The 16718-nt window shown below is 37.3% G+C and overlaps 1 long non-coding RNA gene across 1 annotated transcript; it reads left to right on the top strand.

The window, feature by feature from the left end:
- Positions 1–1220: 1220 nt before the first annotated feature.
- On the top strand, positions 1221–9509 carry LOC110582550. Its single transcript, XR_002480450.2, has 3 exons — positions 1221–1264; positions 3131–3257; positions 9062–9509. It is a non-coding gene; the product is annotated as an uncharacterized LOC110582550 (long non-coding RNA).
- Positions 9510–16718: the final 7209 nt, after the last annotated feature.

Here is a 16718-nt window from a genome sequence, read left to right as displayed (position 1 = left end):
CGTGTGGCATCCGCTAGGTTACATTGCTTGTCTTGGACTGGGATTTTCCTACTCCTTTTTCACTTGAGAGTGAAGGTCTTGAAAGTGAATCTGCTTTTACCTTATTAACACCTTGAGGCATATTTTGGGAATGGAAGGAGGTGGTGAGCATTTTGGGACTCCATTTCTGGTCCTGGCCCTGGCACTAATTGTGTGACTTTCAGTCAGTTGCTTCTCTGGGTCCAATTTTCCTTACTTGTAACATCAAGAGGTTAACTAAATTCACTTCTAACATTCTGTGAAGTTTTTGTTGTAAGGATAAACCCTCAGCTCAACTGGTCTCCTGTTTTTTCCTAGGTTAGCTTTCTTCCTTCCGTAATTTATTATCTGTATGTTTTTGAGGGCAGAGCCTGGGTTTTATTCATCTTTCCTCCAGTATCTAGCACAATAACCAAGCAGGTAGGTGACTTCAAGTAGGGCTGAAGTTGGTTCCTACACAAAACTCTATCTTTGGAGGAGCTCACATTTCAGAGGAAGGTACCAAGTATTATTAATCACTTGATTAAAAGCTGAGGATACAACGGGTAACAAGAAAACTGGTTCCAGCTTTCCTAACCACTTACCAGTTCCAACAGGAAAGAAGAGAGTGCTTGTAATCGTTAACACTCGTTGAGCGCTTCATTGTGCCAGAGCGTTCCATGTGTTATCTCAAGAAATACACACACCAACCCCACGTTCTAGATACTAGTGTCATCTCTGTCTCACAAAGAAACGGGCACAGAAAAGTTAAGTAACGTGCCAGGTTAACACCCTTACATGTGAGAAGCAGCGTTCGAAACTATGTCTAGTATGTCTAGTACCACCTCAGAGCCCGCGCTCCGGAGCACTCCACTGAGCAGAAAAATCGGAAAAATCTTGTGTTCAAGACAAAGAGGGAGCAGAGGGAAGTGACTGCAGAAGCCTGCAGAAGCTGGCAAACCAGTCTGAAAAACAAAAAATGAACGTCGAGCGGGACTACACAGCCGTTAAGAAAAGCAGGGGGGGAAAGATACCCCATAAACAAGATCTGGAGCGCGCGTGGATCCCGGGGAAACCAAGGAAGACGTCGGAAGTGGCGTCACTAGCGGGGGTTGGACGCTAAGCGGGACCATCGGGCCTAGCGGAATTTCGGCCGGACGTGATGCACAGGAAGTTACGCCCTGGAGGCGGTTCCTGGTTGTGGAGGGCGTCGCGATGGGTGGGGCGGAGCGTCTGTGGTCCTCCTGGAACCTTACATCCCGGGCAGGTAACGTGCGCGCCAAACTTGGACCCGGTCAAGGGTGGAAGTTGGTGTTGGTGGCCCAGGTAGTTCGGGTAGGGAGAGAGATGGATCTCGCATTAGGCTGGAGGAAAGTCTCCTTGGCGTCAGACTCCCTGGGGAGGGAGGGGTGCGAGGAACTTTGGGAACGGGGTCGTGAGGACCGAGGTCGTCGGGGAAATACAGCTTGAGACTTTCAGGAATCGGTCATGGCTGGGGGTCGTGGGCTCCTGAGCTTTGGCGCTCTGGGGTGAGAGGTGGAGCCTGGGCGTTGAAATGAGCCGACGTAGAGTTCATTTCTTACCTACTCCAACCCCCGCCTCTGTTCTGCTAATAGGGGACAGGTACTTCATCTCTTAATCCAAGACAGTGCCTTGCCACTATTAGGCATTCTTTAGATGTTGTTGAACGAATGAATTATGTATTATGAACGCACGAACCAGATTCTCGCTCAGCAAGGGGAACTTCTCCCGAACTTCAGGATCTCTATCTGAGTGTAGAAGTGACTTCAACGTAGTTTGCTAACCAGTGATTTATGAGGATGCTGGGGGAGTAGAGATTCAGAACACTGTTGTTGTTTTGTGAGATTATTGAAACTTATAAATTTGTTTTAATATTTCGATGGTGGGGTAGAGGATAAAGCGATTAATTCAGCTTCTTTCAGATTCCTTTATTTTTCTCGGAAGAACTTCAGGTAATGATGGGGGAGGAATGATAAGCTACGGTTGTAGCACTGAACTTCTAGTGTTCTAAGTACTTTCTTTTCAGCAGTATAAACTTACTTTCCATTTTCTTCATGTTTTCTTTCTTACATTGGGGTACTTCTTACATTTGAGAGGTAAATAAGAAAGATTTCATAACAAAGATGAAATTAATTTATAAAAATCCAGTCAGAGGTTTCACCTGGTGTGTTCACATAACATAAACTCCTTCCACAGACTTGTAGGAGGCCTCCAAAAGAATGAATCCCTGAAGATTAAATTGTCTTCTTCATAAAATATTTGTCTAGGTGTCTTAAATGTGATGAAGAGTGGCCATAGACCTAAAGAACAAGTGCTGTAACCGGATTGGTTTTGATTGTCAAGTGGAAAAAAGTGCAGAGGACAGACACATCAGGCTGTGTAATGGATCATTATCTGGATGCAGTGATTTTGTGTATGGGCTTTGTGCTATCTAATGTGTAGTAGCTCCTAAGAGGTTCTAGAATCTTTTTTAGACTGGATATAATGGAGTAGAAAAACCTGAATTTATGCTTTTGTTTGTTTGTTTTTACAAAGAAGAAACTAGTAAGCATTTTTAGATTTAAAAATCCTAGGGGCATCGGGCTGGCTCAGTCTGTGGAGCATTCGACTCCTGATCTTGGGGTTGTGGTTTGGAACCCCGCCTTGGGTGTAGCAATTACTTAAAAATAAAATCTTTAAAAAAGAAAAATCCAAGATGTTTTTAAAAATAGTCTGAAAAAACCCAGAAAGTAGACATGTAAGTACATTATTGTAGTCATTTAAATTTTAAAAGTTTGCCTAGCTTTAAAATTTGTTTTCCCAATTTCTGGAAAGTGTTAGTATCCAAATCATTTCCATCTTCACAAGCTCTTACTATGGTGCCACCTTTAGAATACATATAAATATGGTACAAAGCTGTGTTTCGAGATCTTCTAGATTTTGTTAATAGTAATGTCTTACTTAAAAATACAGTATAATTTTGCTACCTCATTCTGCTGTTCAATGTCATATCCACTAATTTTGCATATCTAAATGTCTATATTCATAATAATAACTTATAATTATTATTCATAATAATTTAGTATCTAAGTGGTAACTTAGGTATGTACATTGACATTCTTGAGGTTTTCAGTTTTGCAGAACACTGATATCTATGGACGCTAACATGGACTTCATTTAAAGAAATCCACGGACCATAAATGGACAAAAACATGAATCAGTTTATGTTGTGGCATTCAAATCCTAGCACTTTGGGAAAGGTAAGTTGTTGACTGTGTTTTATGTTAGGTGAGAAATAGAACAGCCTTGGATTGGTCTAGGAAATTTTAGGATTGTGATTGAAAAATATAGAAGGAATCTTCAAATTTTGTTTTAATCTGGATCTTCCAAAGAGAGGTTTGTTCTGTATATATGAGGTAATTATTACTATTTCCTTGTAAAATAATCAGAAATTAAAGAGATTGGCAAGTTATATTACTCCTGGACGATTACTGCTTTGTTCTCTTTTTTTGGGAGATCTCCTTTCAACACTTTAGAGCCTGGTAGAATATATCAGCCTGTGGATACACTGTAGGAATGGGGTTTCAGATAGTCATTTAAATCATCTCACATCCACGTTTGGCTCTGTGATAATATATGTACCAAATCTTCTGGCCAGTTTTACTTTACATGTTAGGTTAAAGCAAGAAAAAAAGTTTAAAAAATGTCTTCTTTCTCCCTTTATCTTGCTTTATGCTATTTTCCTTTCTTTTTTTTTTTTAAAAATCACTTGCGGGATTCATTCTACAAGCCTTTTATCTTTCTGTCCTGGGGGTAAATTTTCTCTCTTTTTTTCCTATTTTACCTTAGGAGTTTGTTAACTTTCAAATCTTTAACTTCTAACTTTGTGGTAATATTTGGCACCTTTTAATCACTAATCATTATACTTGTAGTTTTTCCCAGTTTCCTTTGTAGAGACACTGGCTTCTTGTTTAGAATTTACTCAATTCCAAAACCAGTTAGTACTTCTAGGAATTCATCTTTTAGGTATATTTGCACCTGCACACAAAAATTTGTATATAAAGATATCATTACCATATTATTTTAAATTAAGAAACAGACAAACTAGGAATAACCTAAACATCCCTCAAGAGAGGTCTGATTTAGTAAATACCTTCATGTAATGTAGTACTTTATAACTCTTAGAAAGAATGAAGCTAATCCATAGGCAGAGGTATGGCAAAATCTGATACATTGTTAACAGAAAAACAATATAGAACTGTTTGTATAGTGTGTTTTCATTTGTGTTTTTAAAAGCATACATTTATATATATACATGCAAAATTTCTTTGGAATCTGTATGAGGAACTATAGACAGGTACTCCTGGTGAATGAGACTATAGGTCTATGGTAGGAAGATGATTCGTATTTTTTCTGTGTACTCTTTCTGGCAGATTGGATTTTTAACCATGAACATGTTTTCATAATACCAGGAAACAAACAAATGACAAGGCTTTAGGTTAGTTTAAGAACTATGGAGCCTACAACTATTCCTTATGACTTTTGTCCTTATAATTATTTGCACTATTCAGAGGGAATGGGGTTGTATAAGTGACTGAAGTTTTTGCCAGAGCTGCATGGAAGGTTTGGTGACATTATAATAGGTTTTTAACCTTGACATTACATTATTATTCTTATGAACAAACTAAGTGCTTAGTGCTGCTGAATTTAATACTCATATGCAATTGTAGCATGTTACTGGCCTCCCCAGATAATATGGGTATTATCTTTGTTTGCAGGCTAGGTTTCTGTTGTATTGGCATGATCCTTCTGAGCCTCTCAGTATTACTGAATGTGATGGACTTTGTTTTATTTGAATTGCTATTGAGGGACTCTACTCTTTAAATAAGTCTTATTTATTATTTCACTTTGTTCTTGATGTTTAGAGCTGGCTTAAAGCATTTCAAAGAATGGCTTATTTTCTCTGTTAGCAAATCAGTAAACCAGAAAGATCCTTTAGATATATATGGATAATCTTTGAAGTGGCTGATTATTTGCCATGGGACTTCGCAAAAATTTCTTGTGACTTGTACTTCTCTAGCCGTCTTTGTCTTTCCACACTTTCATTGTGGGAAATTTGGAATAATAATAATAGGTGAATACAAGAATACAAGAAATTTAAAGATATAGTAATCTTTGTTCATTAGTAATGGGATTTTATTTGAAACTTGCTTGAGAATAAGCTTTGTAAGATACATACCTTTATGATACTACTGATTGTGTATCTTGTTAAAGTCAAAATCAAGGCCATTTATCTGGGGACTGAGTCATGATTAATGGAATAGAACAGATTATGGTACGTCTGGTGGTACATAGAAAGGAGCACATGAACATAAAAGTTACATGTAGATAACATAGAATTGGGGAAGATACATGTATATGTGTGTGTGTCTATGCATGTAAATATGTATTTATAAAATGTGTATATACATATTATTTTACACATAATATATATAAAATTTTCTGGAAAACCAAAAGTTCCGGATAAGAAGATATCCAGTTAGCACAGGAAGAAAAAAAGTCAGAATTTTAAGACCTTAGAGCTGGGCCTGTCCTGGGCCAATTCATGATTATGAGAGCAGCTTAAAGAATTTTGGATGTTTTAAGATCATTCACAGGTTCAAGTGATAGGAAGGTAGATAGAAGCCTGAGAGAAAATTAAAATCTAGCAAACATGTAACATTATGGTTGAGGGTATCTTTTAAGATTTGTTTGGTGGTATTATTTTGGGGAGGAGAAGAGAAGGGAGAACTCAAAAATGTATTGCTGTTCAATTTGGATTTGAGCTAGGACCGTAAGTCTTTCATAGCTTTCCAATTGTGTATGACCATGGATGAACTAGATCCATTAACTTATAAAACATTGTTCTACAAAAACTGATTTGATCATTAGGTATACCTCAAAGAATAAGAGAACTGTTTTTTTTTTAACTTTTTAAAAAAAAGATTTATTTATTTGAGAGTGCGGGGGGAGGGGCAGAGTGAGAGGGAGAGAGAGAATCTCAAGCAGACTCTCCACTGAGCAGGGAGCCTGACACAGGGCTCGATCCCCAGACCCGCGAGATCATGACCTGAGCTGAAATCTACAAGTTGGTTGCTTAACCAACTGAGTCACTCAGGTGCCCGCGAAAGTTTTTAACCAGTTTTGTGATTATGTAAAAGGATAACTGTGATGATCTAGACTGAGGGGACTGGGACCATTTTGTTCAGAAAATAGAAGAATTTGGAAGAGTTGGAAAAACTGTAGGAAGCACAGTTGCTGTTTGTTATTTGACGTTAAGTGAGAGAAGGTATAGAACTAGTCAGCAGGGGAGCAGGTTGTGTCCAGAGGCAGTGAACTTTGGGTCATTAGGGCTGTTTAAGCAGAGTTTGAACATCAGGAATGTTGTAGAGGGGATTTCTTATTGTATGGGAGATTGTACTAGATTATTGTAAAGGTTCCTTTCAAATCCTAAAATTTTTTAATACTGCAATGAAGTGTTTATTACAATATGAGTATACATTCTGTTATCCCTGTCTTTAAATACTGATCCCTACTTATCCACTCATCATTTATCCACCAACCTCAACTTCCATGTAACCAGGAAGTAAATTTAAAAATTACCTGAGCTCCCAAATTATAAGACATAAAACCCATATGCTTTTTCTTAGGTCCTTACTCAGTTTATTGACTTTTTTAAAAGATGGCTCTTTTTTTTTTTTTTTTAAGATTTTATTTATTTATTTGACAAAGAGAGACAGCGAGAGAGGGAACACAAGCAGGGGGGGTGGGAGAGGGAGAAGCAGGCTCCTCACTGAGCAGGGAGCCTGATGTAGGGCTCAATTCCAGGACCCTGGGATCATGACCCCAGCAAAGGCAGACACTTAACTGACTGAGCCACCCAGGCACCCCTAAAGATAGTTCTAATAGGCTTAATTAACTGGTATCTAATTCCACAGTGTACTAGAAGCAGCAAATTGTGAGTAGGCTGAGGGCTAATGTAAGTTTAATATATATTAATGCTAATAATGGTGTTGGTATGCTTAAACAACCTTTTTTTATTATACAAGTGATCCATGTCCACTTGACAGAAATTAGAATATAGAAATATATTTTGGGGTGATGTGAATATATATATCATATAGGTAACTTTATTTCTCTTTTGGTGATAGATTTGTGATATCACCAAAGAGAAATAAAGTTACCTATAATCCCCAACCACTGTTAATATTTTAGTGGCATGCTTTATTTTTAAACTCCTTGACATTCCGGCAGGATGTTACTTCTGAGTAGTGACTGCTGAAACTGATTCTACATTACTCCTGTTTGGAAACTTAAATTAGTCACTATACTCTCTGATCAGAATATCAGAAAGTGAAATATTATGACATGGCACAATGCTGATTTGAAAACATTAGTCCTCGTCAATTTTGTTGCATTGATACCAGTTTTATAGAGTAATGAGCATAGGTTGATACTCTAGAGCCAAAAGGCCTGAGTTTGAATCCTAACTCCACTATTTACTAGCCAGGTAAACTACCAGAATTTCTTAATTTCCATGTGCCTCAGTTTCTTCATTTGTAAATTGAGGATAATAATATCAAATTCATGGGATTCTTGTGAAGATTATGAATTAATCTGCATAAAATGCTTAGAGTAGTGCCCAGCACAAAGTATAGACTCAGTATGTATTAGTTGCTATTGTTATTATTTTTAATTTTTTTTAAGATTTATTTTTTTATTTTAGAGAGAAAGACAGTGCAAGTGGGGGAAGAGGCAGAGGGAGAGAATACCCAAGCAGACTCCCCGACGAGCGTGGAGCCCAATGTGAGGCTTGATCTCACGATCCATGAAATCACGACCTGATCACGACCTAAAACAAGAGTTGGTCACCCAATGGGACGCCTGGGTGGCTCAGTCGATTAAGTATCTGCCTTTGGCTCAGGTCATGATCTCAGGGCTCTGGGATCGAGTCCTGCATTGGGCTCCCTGCTCTGCAGGGAGCCTCCTTCTCCCTCTGCCTCTGCCTCTCTCTCTGTCTGTCTCTCATGAATAAATAAATAAAATCTTTAAAAAAAAAAGAAGAAGGGCACCTGGGTGGCTCAGTCGGTTAAGCGACTGCCTTCGGCTCAGGTCATGATCCTGAAGTCCCGGGATCGAGTCCCGCATCGGGCTCCCTGCTCAGCAGGGAGTCTGCTTCTCCCTCTGACCCTCCTCCCTCTCGTGCTCTCTGTCTCTCATTCTCTCTCTCGCAAATAAATAAATAAAATCTTTAAAAATAAATAAATAAATAAAAATTAAAAAAAAGAAGAGTTGGTTGCCCAACTGACTGAGCCACCTAGGCACCCCATTATTATTAATTTTTAAAAGCTTAAAGTGTTCTTGGAAAAAAGGCAGGTTTATAGGCATACATAAAATAAAAAGAAACAAGTCAGAATGAGCACAAAAGTAGGCATTGAGATTTAGTATATTTATTTCATAAAAAGCTGCAAAGTGGTCTGAATTTTTCCATTGTAAAGAAAAAGAAAAGTAAGTCTTTTTACTTTTCTCCCTTGTTAAATATTTTCAGACCATAATATTCCTAGTTCAATTTATCTCTCTACCCCACAAAATCAACTTTATTTTATGCTGTCTCTTCCAACAAATATTTGGCCATGCTTTCAAAGATCAAAAGCCCTTTAAGACAATCAAATATCATGGATAGTGATCAGAGAGATTACAGAAATTATCATTAAATCAGTTTCTCTGACTATAGCCCAAGGTGGTTCTGTAAGAAGTTTGAATTCTGCAATTTAAAGCAAATATTAATCAAAGAGATAAGCCAGTAAACATATTAAGCTATTCTATACACTCTGTCTTTTAAAATCTTTGTTTCCTTTTCTTTTTCTTCTTTATTTCATTTTGGTTTTCTCTTTCTATTCTTTCAGCATGGTATCTGGTAGTCTGATTAATTATTGGCCAAAGAGTTAAAGCTTTTCAAAACCCTTAAAAAGTTTTATTAGACTTGCTGGTAGAATTTTTTTGTGTGTTTTGTTTTGTTTTAAAGCATCAAGTACAAGTTTTTGAAGACCCTGGGGCCTACCATCATTATGCATTCAAGATTTGAGTTTGAATAACTTCTTCAAGACTTAGATCCTCTTCAAAAGCCTCAAGTCTCATCTGCATTAAAGCTCTCCATTGAACCCTCTCACAAAAGTAAAAGCTTACAGGGACTAAAATCCACTAATACATTCCATTTTATATCCTTTCCTCTGATTTCTCTTCAATTTCTTTGGCCTTTAGAGTCTTTCATATTGCTTATGTTTCTTTAGATTGGAGCCAAGGAAACAGTGCCTTGCAAAAGAATAGATGTCCCGTGGCCCTAAGTTTTCATCGGTAGAGAAGCATAAACTTGGTATAAGTTTACAATCAGGTCTTTTGTTGTATCCTACAAAAACTTGAATCAACAATAAGAAATGAGAATGAAGTGGTAAAAATATTTGAGGTCAGATTATACCATCAGTGGTTTAGAGAAAAGAGCCCTCCACCTAAAAGTTAATGGTTCTTATTATCTGCCTGGGAAAGTCACATAACCTCTCTGGACTTTAATTTCATCTGTAAAATAAATCTGATATTATTTCCCCTGCCTACCTCACAGGGTTGTTGTGAGGGTCAAATGAAATAATATATATAAAAAGGACTTTCATATAAAATGTGCAGTATAGACATAGAGTCCTGTTACAAGTCATTCCCTCAGCTCTTGGACCTAGGAAGGTAGATGATTTAAGCACACTGAAAGCAAGCACCATGTCCAGGCTGGATACATGGGAACAAGGCTGTGTTAATTTTTGGTTTCTCTGAGTACACAGAGTACTTTTGTGGGCCAATTCTAAGAAGGAGGAGGACTATACATTTCCCTAAAATTTTAAGTTAGCATTTATAATGCTCTAGAGCAATTATATGCTGTAATTATATTCGTGGCTTGCAACCTTTGTTTACAAGTAGTGACCAGCTTTTTTTTTTTTTTAAATGAAGGAGCATAGAGCAGAACATTTCACACTGCATCCCACCTGGTAAGAGTAAGTATGTTTTCGTTATATGTATGTGTGAATGTGTGTGTGTTTGTGTTTGTGTACTTGGTCATTAAATAAAATACATTTTTTTTCCCTGTGAGTTGCAGTCGCTGATCCAGGTGTGTTATTTTAGTACTAATGCTTTCCTACACATTTGGGTTCTTAGGAAACTTTCTTTTCACTTCGTACCACTACTGCTTGTGACAAAGGAATAGATAATTAGTATCAGTTTGATTTTTGGTCTAATTAATGAGATTTTGTAATTTCAGAGCACAGAGGTATTTTATTTAGTAATACCATCCACTTTGACACCTAGACTATTAAAACATGTAAGGTTGGTTCAACCTCATACTAGTAGAAAGATTGTATCAAATGTTTTTTTTTTAACTTTTTTTTGCTTTTATTTCTCTGACCTAATGGAAAAAACAAACAAACACACAACTCCCACTTAGTTTAGCAATGTTTGAGGACTCCGTGGAGAATGGCTATAGAGAATATAGTTAGCATGACTAGGAGTTTGATGGTCTCTAGAAGAGAAAATGCCAATTTTTCTTTCTCTGAGTAACTGGATTTATCTTTAATGATTTAAGATAAGTAAGTCACTGGTATTAACTTATTCAGCTGTTTTCCTAAAAAAAAAAGGTATCCACCTTTTTGGTGACAGCATTGGTTAGGAGTAAGTGGTTTTTCTAGTGTCCATGAACAAGAGGGAATGGCTACTTCCAGGGGTTAATACGTTCCAATTCTTTGGTGAAGAACTAATTCTTCAGTGCTGTAGTGTACTGAAAATTTATATTCGGTGCCTTGGGATTACTTACATAAGCTTTGATAGAATGCTGTAGAAAATACTGATGTTCCCTGCTTACAAATTACATAAATCTATATAGTAATAGCAACATGAGTATTTACCAGAAGATTTAAGAGGTAGAATCCAACTGGTTCATTTTTCTGAACAGCCACAGCCAAGTTTCATACATTGGTGGAAACAGAACAAATTGCCTAAATTGTGCAAATTGAGACTCTTTTGTGTATGACATTTGGCAGCAATGGCGTAAAGGCTTTTTAGATATATGATCAGCTTTTTCTTGTCCCTCCCCCCAAAAGGAATCATATTGGAATCTTTTTTCTCTTGGTGAAGAAGATAGGATCTGTCTATCCAAAAAGATCAAGAAAAGTAGCTGGCAACCTCAGCTATTCAGGACCTTCTTTCTCAACTCTCATGACTCTAATACATCATCACATTGTCTTTCCTACCTCCTAAGTACCTTTCAAGCTATCCATGTCTTTCTGTTCCCGCATCCACTACACTTATTTACACTCCTGTTATCTTTGCCCAGACTTCTACAATAGCTATTGATTGACCTCCTGTACTCACTTCTTCCTCCTCTAAGCTCATTGCTTTTAGAGTCATCTTTAAAATACAACTCTAATCTCCTTGAGCTCCTGCTTTAAACTGTTGATATCTTATTGCCCTTAGACTTCAACCCCAACTCTTTAGGCATTCTTCTTTGCCTGCTTAGCTCCAGCTGCAGTGGTCTTCAATTCCCTGAAGATGCCTTTGAAGAAGCAGGCACTTTCTGCTTGATGTGTTCTTGTCCCTCTTATCCCTCTTCACTTAACTCGCTGCTACTTATTTTTCCAATCTCACTTTAAATATTTTTTTCTTCCAAGAAGCCTTCCCCTATATCCCAGACTAAATTAGACCTCCCTTCCTCAATTTTCTTTCCAAAATCACCAAGTTCTTCTCATACCTAGTGTAGTTGTAATTACTTGCTTAATCATTTGTTAATATTCTCACCCATAACACTAAAGCTTGGACTGATGTGTCTTTTATTTACCACTATATGCCCAGTGCTTAGGAAAATCCTAGTAAATAGTATGGATTCAGTAAGTATTTGCAGACTAATGCTTCCCACAGCTACCACTCTTTTCATTTAGACATTTCAGGTACTGTACATTCTTCTAGGTTATGTAACTTCACTTCAGAACCTTCTAGTTGCTTCTCATCTCGTTCCATTTATTTATTTATTTTAAAGATTTTATTTATTTATTTGAGAGAGAGCAGGAGAGAGCGAGCAGGGAGGAGGAGCAGAGGGGGAGGGAGAAGCAGGCTCCCCACTGAGCAGGAGCCTAACTCAGGGCTCGATCCCAGGACCCTGGGATCATGACTTGAGCTAAAGGCAGACATTTAACTGACTGAGCCACCCAGGCTCCCCATCATCTCATTCCATTCATAAGCCAAGTCCTTATGATGGTCCAGGGCCTTACCTGATCTGCCTTTGCTCTCCCGTCGTCTCTGGATCATCTGACAGTCCACCTCAGCCACTCTGGTCTCCTAGCTGATCCTCAGAAATGCAAAGCTCTCAACTGCCTTAGGAACTTTGTACTTGATATTCCCTGTGCCTGGGATGCTCTTGCCTTAGATATCTATGTGGTTTAAGTCCTCATCTTCAGATCTTTCTGGTCATGTTTTGTCACTTCAGTAAGGCAGGCCCTCTCTGACCATCTTATTTAAAAATTGTAACCCATGGCATTCCTTTTCCCCTTCCCTGCTTTATTTTTCCCATGGTCCTTAACTCTGACTAACATACTATTCACCATTGTTTCCCCCAGCTTCCAGAACAGTGCCTAACACATGGTAGGCACTTAGAACATATTTATTAAATGAATGAATTCAACTTGTACTCACAGGTGCATGTTTGGGACAATGAGACCTATAACCTGAATTATTGGGACTTAAGGTTTTTAAATGATTTTAAAAGATGAGTTTATTTTATATCTTACGATGTTCTAACAAATATTTGAAGTGGCTTCTAAAACTGCATACAGTACAATCAGATGAAGACATGAAGAGAACAAAAGAAAGAGAATGTATAGTAACATTAAACTGAGTAAAATTAAGACATAGACTATCTTCCATAATGGTTAAAGGCAGGTTGTAAATTTGAATCATTAAAGAATTAACTTGCTCAGAAATGTCATTGGACCAGAATCATGAACTTTGTTCTATGACACAGGTCATCACAGACATTTGAGTCTTCCACAGAAATGCAGAAAACCTATTAGATTTAACTATAGGAAGTCATGAAATGACTCTTCTAGAAAGAACTTGTTATCTGCATGAGGAAATTCTCTATTGGTATAAAACATGAATAGTCTATCCGTAATAAAGCCTCTGCTACATCTTGAGAGAGGACAGTCATGGCTACCAGCCACCACTTATGTTGTGTACAGGACGTTTCCAAGGTTGATTCAAACTTAGTAATGGAATATTTGTGAAAGTCCACTGTCAAAGATGCCAATCAGAACATTCATTACTCTAGTTTCTCTGACTCTAATCACGAGATAATATGAGTTGCCAGTGGTTGTGGCCTCCTTTTTGAGGTAGAGAATTGGCAACTTAGAAATAGAGTTTTCAGGGCGCCTGGGTGGCTCAGTTGGTTAAGCGACTGCCTTCGGCTCAGGTCATGATCCTGGAATCCCAGGATCGAGTCCCGCATCAGGCTCCCTGTTCAGCAGGGAGTCTGCTTCTCCCTCTGACCCTCCCCTCTCTCATGTGCTCTCTCTCAAATAAATAAATAAAATCTTTAAAAAAAAAAAAAAGAAATAGAATTTTCATCCTGCAGTATATACATAGATCAAATCACTATGTCATACACTTTAACCAATGCAAGGTTATATTCAATTATATCTCAATAAAGCTGGAAGAAAAAGAGTTTTACACAATTAGTAACCGAATTGGGGTGAAGGACTGGGAGTAAAGCAGGTGAATTAGACTTCAAGAAATCTCACCAATACAGTAACCAAAATGAGAGCTATCGTGTGTGTGAAGTTAAATGGGACATTATACAGTACATGCCTTTGTGCTCATGGGATGTATGCTTTCCTAATTCTATTTTGTCTTCTTCGTCATTTAAAACTGAGTCTGAGAATTGTGGAGCTCCCTGCAGGTCAGAGATAAAGCAGGGGAGGTGGGTGGGCGTGAACTGCAGGTCTTGCAGTTTACTATAGGACTTTAAGAACTGGTATTTTGAAGAAAAGATGAGAATGTTTAGCTAGATGGGATTCCACTGGCAAAGTGTGCTCTTCTTCGACTTTTCCTTCTTTTTTACCTTTCTCCTTTCTATCTCTGATATGGAGATAAACAGTACTTTTGAAGTAAAATCTGTCCTGCTCTATTTTTTAGGATTGAAAGAGGAGATCTAAACAACATCAGACTTTCAGAGAAATAATGAAAATGTGTATTTTTTTTAAAAAATCATTTATGTTCTACATATTTCAAAGAAAGAATATGAGGAGACATAATAATACCACAGAACCATTACAATGGATAATTCTTATAAAGGAAAAGTGATTTTTACCAAAAGCATTATGTAGAACATGTGGCTGACTAATGATCATATTGGGTTATAGTTAATCTATAAATCTACATTGTTCTAACAAAAATATATTAACTGAATGTACTTTACATATTTTATTTATTTGCTGGAACTTTAGATTCATTTTTAAAGAAATCAGGTATCTTTTCATTTTGACATTTGATGAGTACCAGAAAACCTGAGGACAGAACTATCAGTGTAAAAATAATGCAAAGGTCATATCTTCCAGCATGCAATGGTATAGAAGCAGAAAGATCTTGTTTTCAGTAAGTGTTGAAGTGGCAGAAAGAAAATATCCTCCAACTTCTTTCCTGACACAAATTTTGCTTACAGTGAGGACAAAGAATATGTCCACACTTTTGACTCAATATTTCTCAAATGATGTTAGAATGCCTGACACAGCTAAAAGAGACTCTGTAACCCAAAAGGGTTCAGAATTCACATAAGTTTGGAAAATGTTGTGTTTTTTGAATACTTACTTATTTATTTTATAAAGATTTTATTTATTTATTTGACACAGAGAGAGAGACAGCGAGAGAGGGAACTCAAGCAGGGGGAGTGTGAGAGGGAGAAGCAGGCTTCCTGCCGAGCAGGGAGCCTGATGCGGTGCTCAGTGTGGGGCTCCATCCCAGGACCCTGGGATCATGACCCGAGCTGAAGGTAGACGCCTAATGACTGAGTGAGCCACCCAGGCGCCCCGTAAAATTTATAATGCAAATTAGTATTTTCCAAACTTAGGTGTGACCAGAACCTTTTTTTGCCCAGAAAATCTTAATAACCCTTGGAATTGTGTTTCAGGAAATGCTCTTCTGGATTTAAAAATAAATTTAAAACATATATACACATGTATAATATATTCTACAACAGTATTTGATATACTTTAAAATAAAGTAAATAAGTTCTGGTTATCAATAAAATTTTTATCCAATATTCCTTGGTGAAGATAGATGTTAAAATTACTCCAAAATTGGTACATATGTACTAAATTGAATGTGTCGTCATTAAATAATTTGTACAGTATTGACATAGATAATCACTTAACTTTTCTGGAAATAAACATTATATATTTGGTCTCCAGTATATCACACCCTTTGGGCTTTCCTCCTTCTCTAGTCAGAGAGAAGTCTTCTTTTAGTCTTCTCTGGTGGTTTCTCCTCATTTTCTTGACCTCTAAACACTGGAGTGCCCTAGACCTCAATCCTAAGACCTTATCTTTTTTTCTACCTAGACTCATTTCTCTTGATCTTACTACTCTCAAGGCTTTAACACCATCTTTACTTGAAAATCTTTATCTCCAGCTTAGGCCTCTCCTCTGAACACCAGACTTGTACATTCAACTGCCAACTTAACATTTCCATTTGTATGCCCAATATTCATCTCAAACTCAACATGTTCAAAATTGAACTCCTAATCTTCCTTCCCATCAAACTTCTTTTTAGGTTTTCCATCTCAGTAACAGCAAAATATTTTGTTGAGGTTTTTTGCATCAGTATTCATCAGAGGTATTGGTGTGTGGTTTTCTTGTGGTATCTTTGTCTCATTTTAGTATTAGGGGAATGCTGGCTTCATGAGTCTGCAATTTTTTGGAAGAGTTTCAAGATTGGTGTTAATTCTTTAAATGTTTGGTAGAATTCTTCAGGGAAGCCATCTTGTCCTGGGTTTTTCTCTGTTGGGAAGTTTATGATTACTGATTTAATGTCCTTACTAATTACAGGGCTGTTCAGATTTTCTATTTCTTCAAGATTCAGTCTTGATAAGTTATATGTTTCTAGAAATTTATCCATTTCTTTCTTTCTTTCTTTTTTGGTGCAAATTGGTGGTTTTATTAAAGCATAGGGACAGATGATCCAATTTGTTGGTGTATAATTGTTAATAGTACTCTTCTGATTTTATTTTTGTGGTGTCAGTTGTGGTGTCTCCTCTTTCATTTTGGATTTTTGTTATTTGAGTCTTCTCTTTTTTCTTTGTGTAGCTAAGACTTGTCAATTTTGTTGATCTTTTCAAAAAGTCAGCTCTTAGTTTCAGTGATTTAAAAAAATTTTTCTATTCTCTATTACTGCACTAATTTTTATTGTTTCCTTCCTTCTGCTAACTGGGTTTAGTTTGTTCTTATTCTAGTTCTTTGAGGTATAAAGTTAAGTTATTGATTTGAGATCTTCCTTCCTTCCTTTCTTCTTCCTCCCTCCCTCCTTCTTCCTCCCTCCCTCCTTCATCCTCCCTTCTCTCCTTCCTCCCTCCCTCCTTCATCCTCCCTTCTCTCCTTCCTTCCTTC

Source organism: Neomonachus schauinslandi, chromosome 1, assembly GCF_002201575.2.
Source record: "Neomonachus schauinslandi chromosome 1, ASM220157v2, whole genome shotgun sequence".
In the NCBI taxonomy this organism is placed as follows: Eukaryota; Metazoa; Chordata; class Mammalia; order Carnivora; family Phocidae; genus Neomonachus; species Neomonachus schauinslandi.
The sequence above is the reverse complement of the archived record's forward strand: the minus strand, read 5'-3'. Positions and strand labels throughout refer to the sequence as shown.